Source organism: Pogoniulus pusillus, chromosome Z (assembly GCF_015220805.1).
Source record: "Pogoniulus pusillus isolate bPogPus1 chromosome Z, bPogPus1.pri, whole genome shotgun sequence".
Lineage (NCBI taxonomy): Eukaryota > Metazoa > Chordata > Aves > Piciformes > Lybiidae > Pogoniulus > Pogoniulus pusillus.
This window is the reverse complement of record NC_087309.1, coordinates 34720787-34730821: the sequence shown is the minus strand read 5'-3', so window position 1 is coordinate 34730821 and position 10035 is coordinate 34720787.

Sequence of the window (10035 nt, the reverse complement as noted above, 5' to 3'; positions counted from 1 at the left end):
AAACAGATACTAAACCCACATTCTTAATAATTCCACTGAAATAAAGTAAACATGTTTTCTGTAGTATATGTCAGCAGCGTGTAGAAATATTGCCTGCAACCTGAACTCTGCAGCAATAAACACATCAGGTTCTGCAGAAGCTTAGCCTTTAAAAGCCTGTCTTATATGGGGCAATTAAAAAAGCATTTTCAAAACCCCTGTGAGGCTGGCATTCCTACATTATGTCTTCATTTAATGGAAAATTAAATTAAAATTCAAGAAAATCTCGAGTCCTTATGAATTTAGGTCCAAGGCCAACATTTGTTTATTTCTCAGTGCATTTTGTAGTTATTTTTCATCTGGAAATCGATAAGAAAGAGCATGTCAAACGAAAGGACACATTTCATATTATGACAAATCCATCTGATGAGGATCAAGAAAGGCCATCTACCATTTCAGCTTTCAGAAATGGGATTTCTGTCAATCATCATGCAACAGATGGGCACTCTCCCATGCTTTAAAATATAATTCTGTGTTCTGTGTTTCTTGTATTGGGATAAAGTGGATGTACTGAGAATAGACAAGTCTGATTTGATCTTTAATAAAATGGTTAGAAATAGCCTGGAAGAGGTTATTTTCTATTATATTTTGCACTGCTGATATGTAAGAGTGGTATTGATATTCCTTCTTTCAACTGTTCAGAAAGAAGGGAAACATTTCCTGAAGCATTGGAGCAGATGCAGTGCCATATAGTCTGTTGTGCAGCTTTTGGCTGGTAAGAGTGCAATTTCTTCATAGTAGCTGGTACAGGACTATGCTTTGGATTTGTGCTGGAAGCTGTTGATAATGTTGGGATGTTTTGGCTGTTGCTGAGCAGCATTTAGACAGAGTCAAGGCCTTTTCTGCTACCCAAGCCTACGGGCAAGTAGGTTGGGGTTGAACAAGAAGCTGTGAGGGGACACAGCTAGGACAGCTGACCTCAAATGACCAAAGAGATGTTCCAGACCATATTACATCATGCTCAGCATGTAAAACTTGGGGAAGGAGCAGGAAGACAGACACATTCAACAATGTTATGCATTGGAAGGGACTTTTGGAAATCAAGTCCAACCACCCTGCCGAACCAGGGTCACCTAGAACGGACTTCACAGGAACACATCCAGAGGGGTTTTGAAAGTCTCCAGAGAAGGAGACTCCACAACTTCTCTGGGCAGCCTGTTCTAGTGCTCTGTCATCCTCATTATAAAGAAGTTATCACTGGACACCACTGAAAAGAGCCTGGCACCTTCATCTTGACACTGTCCCCTCAAATATTTCTAGACATTGATAATATCCCCCCAAGCCTTCTCTTCTCAGAGTAATGGTGCTTGTCTTTACAAGTCACCATTACATGTGATGGAGCCTTATTTTGTTAAAGATTGATGGACACCTGCCTGCATATGGGAAGTGGTGAATGAGTAGTTCAGCTTTGATTGTGAGTGTGACTTTTGTTTCATTTATATCTTAATACCTGATTTTTATCACTTTTACTCTTCTGATTCCCCAGCCCTACTTGAGGGAGCAAGCTAGCAGCTGCAGGTGGGAATTAGTTGCCATGTGGGGCTAAACCACAACACCTATCAAAGATGTTACTATTTTGGCGTAATGCACTGCTGGCTGTTGGGTTCTCCTCTGAAAGAAATAAGAATAGTACATTGTGTCTGGGGTAGATTCAAAAGTTTCATTTAACTTCTATGAGCAAATACTACAGAGATAGGAGAGTTAGGGTTTCCTCCACTGCATGTCACAATCTCATCTGATACATAGTAACATTGTGTGAGTTTCCTAAAGCAAATACAGAGAATTACGAAGTTGCTACTTTACTGATTCTTTTATTACTTTTTTCCCCGTCCTTCTGAGATAAACCGGCTTGTTGGATGAGAGAGTAGTGACCATTGCTTATCTCAACTTTAAGAAGGCTCTGACACTGTCTTCTATAACATCCTTGCATACAAAATGACGTATAGTAGACCAGGTGTAAGGGCAGTGAGGTGGACTGAAAACTGGATGAACTGTCGGACTGGTGATCAGTTGCCCAAATCTCAGCTGGGAGCTAGTCACTAGTAGATTGAAGGCCAGTACTACAGCATTTGGAGTGCTATCTCTGGATCTGGGCTACTCAGGACAGGAGAGACATGGTGCTATTTGGGTTAGTCTAGCTCAGGGATGCTAAGGCAATGAGGGAATTGGAGCACCTCTCCTATGAAGAAAGAGCTGGAGCTGCTAAGCCTGGGGAAGAGAAAACTCAACAAGGTCTTAAGCATATGCATATTTTATGGGTGTTGGTCTTGTGTAAAGTGTGTCTTGGTCAGAGTGACCAAGTGTAAAGTTTCTGAGAGTTGTTGAAGGTATCTCGTGTCATCAGCATTGATACAGCAATTGTAAGTATTTCCATGCAGTGTTTCATTTCCTGACTGTCTGGGTTCTAATTAAAATTTCCCAGGTACTCAAATAAATTTGATAGAACCAAATAACAATTTATAGAGTACCCTTCCCTCTTCTTTCCCAAAAAGAAGGAATTAGATGTAGGCAGAGGAAAGGTAAGTACACCCAAAATAAATGAATCTCACTTGATTTGGAAGTTAAGAAAAGTTTAACAATAAATTAAAAAAGGTATCTGCGGTAGGGAAGTTACAAAGGTAAAGGGAAGGGAAAGCAAATACAAAATGTGTAAATACAACCAGATTTTGATGGTAATGGGTTTGTCTACCTCATGGGTGATGGCCACATGGTAAAACAAAGAGAACCAGGAACAGGATGGTGATGCTGGTAAGCAGGGAGGCAGGGAGCACAGAGAGAGAGTGAAACAGGAAATCCCCCTGCTTTTATGGAGCTTTAGACAGGAAGGGGGTGTGGGCTAATCACCTCCTGGTAGTGTTCAGACCCACCCCTGGGGAGGGGTCAAGACCACCTAGGGTAAGGTTCAAGGTCACTCCCCCTGGAGTGACCCTGTACACTGACATAGTTGTATCAAAATCAGTGAAAAGCAAGCATGGGAAGGTAGTCAGTGAGCCTGAGAGACACCCAGTATCTGTTTTTGTCTTGACTCAAAAACGTCCTATTTTCTTTATGTCTTTCTATACTTTTCAGCTCTAACCAGAACCTGCTGTAATATTTCTGTGAATCATACAGTCATAGAATCATAGAATCAGTGAGGGTTGGAAGGGACCACAAGGATCATTTAGTTCCACCCCCCCTGCCATGGGCAGGGACACCCTACCCTAGAGCAGGCTGGCCAGAGCCCCATCCAGTATGGCCTTAAACACCTCCAGGCATGAGGCCTCAATTACCTCCCTGGGCAGCCCATTCCAGGCCCTCGCCACCCTCATGCTGAACAACTTCTTCCTCACATCCAGACTGAACCTACCCACCTCCAGCTTTCCTTCCTTCCCCCTAGTCCTGTCACTACCTGATATCCTGAAAAGTCTCTCTCCAGCTTTTTTGTAGGCCCTCTTCATATACTGAAAGGCCACAATAAGGTCACCTTGGAGCCTTCTCTTTGGAAAAGACCTCTGTGATCATTGAGTCATTGAGTCCAGTCAGTAACCTATACCACCATGTACACTATGTTCTGAAGAGCCATGCCCACACATTTCACACAGTATCACAGTATCACAGTATTATCAGGGTTGGAAGAGACCTCACAGATCATCAAGTCCAACCCTTTACCACAGAGCTCAAGGCTACACCATGGCACCAAGTGCCACGTCCAATCTTGCATTGAACAGCCCCAGGGACAGCGACTCCACCACCTCCCTGGGCAGCCCATTCCAGTGTCCAATGACTATCTCAGTGAAGAACTTTCTCCTCACCTCGAGCCCAAATCTCCCCTGGCACAGCCTGAGGCTGTGTCCTCTCATTCTGGCACTGGCCACCTGAGAGAAGAAAGCAACCTCCCCATGGCCACAACCACCCCTCAGGTAGTTGTAGACAGCAATAAGGTCACCCCTGAGCCTCCTCTTCTCCAGGCTAAACAATCCCAGCTCCCTCAGCCTCTCCTCATAGGGCTTGTGCTCGAGGTCTCTCACCAGCCTCGTCGCCCTTCTCTGGACATGCTCAAGCATCTCAATGTCCCTCCTCAACTGGGGGGCCCAGAACTGAACACAGTACTCAAGGTGTGGTCTAACCAGTGCAGAGTACAGGGGCAGAATGACCTCCCTGCTCCTGCTGACCACACCATTCCTGATGCAGGCCAGGATGTCACTGGCTCTCTTGGCCACCTGGGCACACTGCAGGCTCATGTTCAGGCGGGTATCAATCAGCACCCCCAGATCCCTCTCTGTCTGGCTGCTCTCCAGCCACCCCCACCCCAGCCTGTATCTCTGCATGGGGTTGTTGTGGCCAAAGTGCAGCACTCGGCACTTGGAGCTATTGAATGCCATCCCATTGGACTCTGCCCATCTGTCCGGGTGGTCAAGGTCCCGCTGCAGAGCCCTTCTGCCCTCCAACTGAGTCACATCTGCCCCCAGCTTAGTGTCATCTGCAAACTTTCTGATGACTGACTCCATGCCCTCATCCAGACCATCTATGAAGATGCCTCAAGATCACCTGCCCTTGTTCTGGTGGGTGACTTTAACCTACAAGACATCTGCTGGGACTTAAACACTGCAGAGAAGAAGCAGTCTAGAAGGTTTCTGCAATGTGTGGAAGACAACTTCTTATCTCAACTGTTACGTGAGCCTACCAGGGGGGCAGCCCTGCTTGACCTGCTGCTCACAAATAGAGAGGGGCTGGTAGGGGATGTGGTGCTTGGAGGCTGCCTGGGGTCCAGTGACCATGAAATTATAGAGTTTTCAATACATGGAGAAACCAGGAGGGGCATTAACAGAACCTCCACACTGGACTTCCGAAGGGCAGACTTCAGCCTATTTAAGGAATTAATTCAGAAAGTTCCTTGGGAAATAGCCCTTAGAAACAAAGGGGTCCAGGAAGGTTGGACCTGCTTCAAAAAAGAAGTCCTCAAGGCACAGGAGCAGGCAGTGCCACTGAGCCGGAAGATGAGCCGACGAGGGAGGCAGCCAGACTGGATGGCCAGGGAGTTACTGAAGGAATTAAAGATTAAAAAGAGAGTGTACCACCTTTGGGAGAGAGGGGAGGTGTCCCAGGAGAAGTTCATGGAAGTTACTAGGTCTTGTAGAGGAAAAATTAGAGAGTCAAAAGCCCATTTGGAGCTCAGGCTGGCCACGGCTGCCAAGGAAAATAAAAAGTGTTTCTTTAAATATATGAATGGCAAGAGAAGGGCCAAGGACAACCTCCAGTCCTTATTAGATAGAGAGGGGAACATAGAGACAAAGGATGAGGAAAAGTCAGAGGTGCTTAACACCTTCTTTGGCTCAATCTTCACTAGTGGGACAGGTTGTCTCCAGGACAGCTGGACTCCTGAAGCAGTGGATGGAGTCAGGGACCAGTACAGTCCCCCTCTAATCCATGAGGAAGCAGTAAGGTCATTTGGATCCTCACAAGTCCATGGGACCGGATGGGATCCACCCTAGGGTGCTGAGAGAGCTGGCAGCTGAGCTGGCCAAGACACACTCCACCATTTATCAACAGTCTTGCCTTACTGGAGAGGTCCCTGAAGACTGGAAGCTGGCCAATGTGATACCCATTCACAAGAAGGGTCGTAAGGAGGAGCCAGAAAACTAGAGACCTGTGAGCCTGACCTCAGTGCCAGGCAAGGTCATGGAACAGGTCATCTTGGGTGCCATCTCAAAGCACCTACAGGATAGCCAAGGGATCAGGCCCAGCCAGCATGGGTTTAGGAAGGGCAGGTCCTGCCTCACCAACCTGATCTCCTTTTATGATCAGATTACCCATCTGGTGAATGTGGGGAAGGCTGTGGATGTAGTCTACCTGGACTTCAGCAAAGCCTTTGACACTGTCTGAAACAAGAAGCTCCTAGCCAAGCTGGCAGCTCATGGCATGGACAGATTCACTCTGTGCTGGATCAAGAACTGGCTGGATGGCAGAGCCCAGAGAGTGGTGGTGAATGGTGCCACATCCAGTTGGCAGCCAGTCACTAGTGGTGTTCCCCAAGGATCAGTGCTGGGCCCAGTCCTGTTCAACATCTTTATTGATGATCTGGACGAGGGCATTGAGTCCAGCATCAGTAAGTTTGCAGATGACACCAAGCTAGGAGCAGGTGTGGATCTGTTGGAAGGTAGGAGAGCCCTGCAGAGGGACCTGGACAGGCTGGATGGGTGGGCAGAGGCCAATGGGATGAGATTTAACAAGGCCAAGTACAGGGTTCTGCACTTTGGCCACAAGAACCCCAAGCAGCGCTATAGGCTGGGGACTGAGTGACTCCAACCAGGATGTCAGATTTATTAGTCCTCCCTCTGATTTTAACCCACAAGCTCTCAACCCCTTCATCCCTCACCTCAAGCTCTGTGGAAAGGAGTGACTTCCTAATATACAGGGCCATCCCTCCTACTCTTCTCCCTTGCCTATCTCTCCTGAAGAGGCTCTATCCCCCCAGTATAGCACTCCAACCATGCCTGTCATCCCACCAAGTTTCTGAAATGGCAACTATATCATAGTCACCCTGGTGGACCAGGACCTCCAGTTCCTCCTGCTTGTTACTCAAGCTGCGTGCATTGGTGTAGATGCACTTCAGCTGGGCTTTCGATTCCCCAATTGTCCCTAGTTTCCTTCCCACTCTCTCCTTCTCAGAGAGAGTAATTGCCTCACCCACCCCCTTCATATCTAGTTTAAAACCCACCTAATGAGCCCTGCCAACTCCAGTGCCAGGACTCTCCTGCTCCTCTTAGATAACTGAACCCCATCATGATCATGCAGGTCTGGCTCAGGAAAAGTTCCCCCAAGGTCGAAGAAGCCAAAGAGCCTCCTCTCACACCATCCCTTGAGCCAGCTGTTGATGTCATAGGTTCTGCTGTTCCTCTCTGTGAACTCTCTTGCCATAGGGATGCTGACTCCACCATTTCCTGGGAAACCTATTCCAGTATCTGACCACTTTTTCAGGAAAGAATTTTTTCCTAATCTCCAGCCCAATCCTCCCCTGGTGCAATTTCTGGCCATTTTGTCTTGTCCTATCCCAATACTAGAGAGAAGAGACTGACCCTGAACTCACTACCACCTCCTGTCAGGGAATTGTAGACAGCAACGAGGTCTCCCCTCAACCTCCTCTGCTCCAGACAATACAACTCCAGTGCCATCAGTTTCTCCTCATAAGACTTGCTCTCCAGATCCTTCACCAGCTTCATTTCACTTCTCTGGACACACTACAACACTTCAATGTTTTTCTTATGGTATTTTAGATGTGGCATCACCAGTGCCTAGTACAGGGGCAGGATAATTTCGCTACTCCTCTGTGTTATGGTATATGCAAAATTAGTATTCATTTTGATATTATTTTTAATGTCCTGGAAAAAAAAATCCATATATATTATTTATTAACATTAAATCTCAACAGAAAACTTATTTACAAGGTTTGATTGCACAGATGTGTATATTTACATGAGGAAACAGGCAACTTAAAAAATTAAGAAAAAGCTATCCAAACAAACAATTTAAACTGTTGGAACTGGAAAGAGAGACCTGCAGTCAATATGCTGCTTACCCTCTCGGGAAACCCGAGGGGCTCCTTTCTGCTAAAGCAGAAGGCACAATAGAATTACAGTTACCAAACCAGAACTTTAATTACAAAGAGGCTTTGTGGAATGTTTACTCACAAAATAGTGTTTCTAGATTTCCAGGGCTGTGTTATAGTCTCAGACAGTACTCAAAGCACATGGAGGAGTTGTTGCCAGCAGTTTGGTAGCCATTGGAGGCATTGGAGTTTTTGCCAGTGCTCTAGCAGGATGCTGGAAGTTAGCTTGGATGTGGTCTTGATTCCTTTCAGGGTGAAGAGTGTGCAGGCAAACACAATGACTTGCTGGTGGCTAATTTCTTGCCTGCAGCATGGAGGCATGTTATGCCTTCCTCTGACAAACTAAGGCACGACAGTTTCTCGGTGGACAAGCTCTAAGCATCAAAGCAAAGCTGGTATGGAGCATGGCAGGCAGAGCAGAACATAGTGAGGCAAAGCACAATAGCAGAGAGTGTGAGGCAAAGCACCATGAGGCAGAGAGCACAGATCACGATGCTTGCCTCTCCCCTATCTTTTATCAACTGCCTGAGTGTAATGTGGCTCATTTGTCCTCAGAGATTCACTAATCACAATGGTCAAAACTGGCCAAAACTGACTATATTAGATGAAACTAGGGCTTGCTTTACCCATAGTTGGGAAGACACAGGCTATGCATAAACAGGTGTATGCACCTTGTTTACCAAGGCAAAGCAGAACAAGTCTGGTCAAGTCTTGGACTGTTAGACTTGGTGTCTCTGAGTCTTTCCTTTCACAAGTCTTTTTCCACCAAGTAGCTTTCCAGTCGCTCTACCTTAAGCCTGGGATTGTGGTGACAGACTCAGCACTTGCCTTTTCTAAACCTCATACTGCGACCTCTGTCCTTCAATCCAGCCTAGATAGATACCTTTAGAGTCTTCCTACTCTCAAGCAGATCAACATTCCTATCCAATTTTGTGTCTTATGCAGATTTACTGAGGATGTACTCAATGTCCTCATCTATGAGGAGAGGCTGAGGGAGCTGAGGTTATTTAACCTGAAGAAGAGGAGGCTCAGGGGGAACTCAAGTTGTGCCAGAGGACGTATAGGCTGGATGTTAGGAGGAAGTTCTTCACAGGCAGAGTGATTTTCCATTGGAATGGGCTGCCCAGGGCGGTGGTGGCATCTCTGTCCCTGGAGATGTTCAAGCAAAGACTGGATGAGGCACATAGTGCCATGGTCTAGTTGATTGGATAGGGCTGGGTGCTGAGTTGGTCTGCATGATCTTGCAGGTCTCTTCCAACCCAATTGATTCTATTATTCTATAATTTTAAAGAGAACTGGCCTCAGCACTGAACCCTGGGGAACACCTCTTTTAACAGTCTGTCAACTGGATTTTAGTTCATTCATCACCATTCATTGGGCCTAGCCATCCATCCAGTTCTCAACCCATTATCCACTTATCTAAGTCACAACCAGCCAATTTCCACAGAAAGATCTTGCAGAAATGTTGTCAAAGTCTTTACTAAAGTCCAAAGAAGCAGCATCCACAGCCTTTCCCTCATCCAGTAAGCTGGTTACCTTATGTAGTAGGAGATTGCGTTCATTAAGCCTTCGCTTCATGAACCCATGACCACACCTGATCCCTTGGTTGCCCTGCATGTGTTGTGTAATGGCACTCAGGACGACCTGCTCTATGGTGTTCCCTGACACCAAAGTCAGACTTCCAGGTCTGTAGTTCATTGTCTCTTCCTTCCAGCCCTCTAGGCTAGTCTCCAGTCAGCTGGGACATCCTCACTTAGCCGGGACTGCTGGTAAATGGTGGAAAGTATCTTGGTGGCCAGTCCGGCCAGCTCAGGTGGATGTCATCCAGCAAATCATGGAGCATAGTTCTCAGGATCTGATTGGAGGCTGCTAATTAATCATCTCACATATTTAGCTCTCTGTCTTCTTGCAAGTTTACATGCTCAGAGGTTCTTAAGTGCAAGAGGAAACTATTTTTCCTTTTATAACCTTATCCTGACTTTTAGAGAGGAGCTAATGGTTTGAAAGAATTATTTCAGGAAAACTATCCTTGAACTCACATCTGTTATGCTAGAGTTGTATTTCACATGGGCATAGAATCAGCATTCAGTATAGACCAAATTACTTCCCTCCTTAAATAAATGGAACATTGTTTCCCTGCTACTTTTAATTAAAGCAAAGGGGGAAAAAATGTATAGTTTTTTTTTTCCTTTTTTTTTTTTTTTCTCCCTTTGAAGTTAATTTTCACACCTTACTGGTACTGTGATTAAATATATGTCTTTTTAAATTTACAACTTTGAAAAAAGAATCATGAAATTGATTTCTTGATAATCTTGTGTTCCCTGAGACTCAATCTGATATTTATCACACAATTCTTACAGCTTCAAAATCACTGAATCAAAGACTTTCAATGATTTACCACTCCTGAGTTG